Below are 1,716 nucleotides of genomic sequence, written 5' to 3'. Positions count from 1 at the left end.
TAAAAAGAAAAAATAATAAAAAAAAAATAGGCATATTATTTCCAATAAAAAGGTAAAGAGGCAAGACTAAAAATCAGAAGCAAGTCAAAGCAACACCAAAATGCAGATTTGCCCTAAGGTCTTCCTCTCTGCATACCCCGAACACCAATAATTAGGGCCTTATCCCTAAGCATTTTCTATCTAATATCAACTATAGTTTAGGTAACTCAGAAATATGATGATTAAGACAGGCTCGACCAACCCCATTTTGAAACCTTTCTCTGGTAGGCAAGGTAAAATGTGCCTCCCCAAAGCTCTCACATCTAGAAACTACCTTTCTCCAGGCTGTCTACCACCAGTTTGTCAAATAAGAAAAACAGAAAATCCAAATAAAACCAATAGGATAAATTATTCAAATGTTATTGGTCTGGAATTATCAAACCACACGTGGATGAATCTCAAAATAATTACACGGAGTGACAGAAACCAGCCCCCCACAACCCCCCTAAAAAAGTACACAATGAACAATTCCATTTATATAAAATTCTAAAAAACGCAAACTAGGTCAGGCGCGGTGGCTCACACCTGTAATCCCAGCACTTTGGGAGACCAAGGCGGGCGGATCACGAGGTCAAGAGATCCTGGCCAACATGGTGAAACCCTGTCTCTACTAAAAATACAAAAATTAGCTGGGCATGGTGGTGTGCACCTGTAGACCCAGCTACTCAGGAGGCTGAGGCAGGAGCATCGTTTGAACCCGGGAGGCAGAGATTGCAGTTAGCCGAGATCATGCCACTGCACTCCAGCCTGGAGACAAAGCGAGAGTCAGTCTCCAAAATAAAAAGCAAACTAATCACTGTATCAACTATATCAAAGAAAGCAGAAAGCAGAACAATGATTGCCTAGGGATAGGAGTGAGGGGAAGGACTGGGAGAAAAGGATTTTAAAAGGGCACAAGAAAAACTTTGGGGCCAATTTTGGGCCAGGAGTTGTGGCTCACACCTGTAATCCCAGCTACTGTGGGAGGCCAAGACACATGGATCATCTGAGTTCAGGAGTTCAAGACCAACCTGACCAATACGGTGAAACCTCATCTTTACTAAAAATACAAAAAAATTAGCTGGGCATGGTGGTGTGCACCTGTAGACCCAGCTACTCAGGAGGCTGAGGCAGGAGCATCGTTTGAACCCGGGAGGCAGAGATTGCAGTTAGCCGAGATCATGCCACTGCACTCCAGCCTGGAGACAAAGCGAGAGTCAGTCTCCAAAATAAAAAGCAAACTAATCACTGTATCAACTATATCAAAGAAAGCAGAAAGCAGAACAATGATTGCCTAGGGATAGGAGTGAGGGGAAGGACTGGGAGAAAAGGATTTTAAAAGGGCACAAGAAAAACTTTGGGGCCAATTTTGGGCCAGGAGTTGTGGCTCACACCTGTAATCCCAGCTACTGTGGGAGGCCAAGACACATGGATCATCTGAGTTCAGGAGTTCAAGACCAACCTGACCAATACGGTGAAACCTCATCTTTACTAAAAATACAAAAATTAAGGCTGGGTGCGGTCATGAGGTCAGGAGTTTGAGAGCAGCCTGGCCAATATGGTTAAACCCCATCTCTACTAAAAATACAAAAAATTAGCCAGGCGTGGTGGCACGCACCTGTAGTCCCAGCTACTTGGGAGGCTGAAGCAGAAGAATCGCTTGAACCTGGGAGGTGGAGGTTGCAGTGAGCTGACATC

Source organism: Colobus angolensis, unplaced genomic scaffold, assembly GCF_000951035.1.
Source record: "Colobus angolensis palliatus isolate OR3802 unplaced genomic scaffold, Cang.pa_1.0 Scaffold88, whole genome shotgun sequence".
Lineage (NCBI taxonomy): Eukaryota > Metazoa > Chordata > Mammalia > Primates > Cercopithecidae > Colobus > Colobus angolensis.
Note: the sequence above shows the minus strand (reverse complement) of the source record.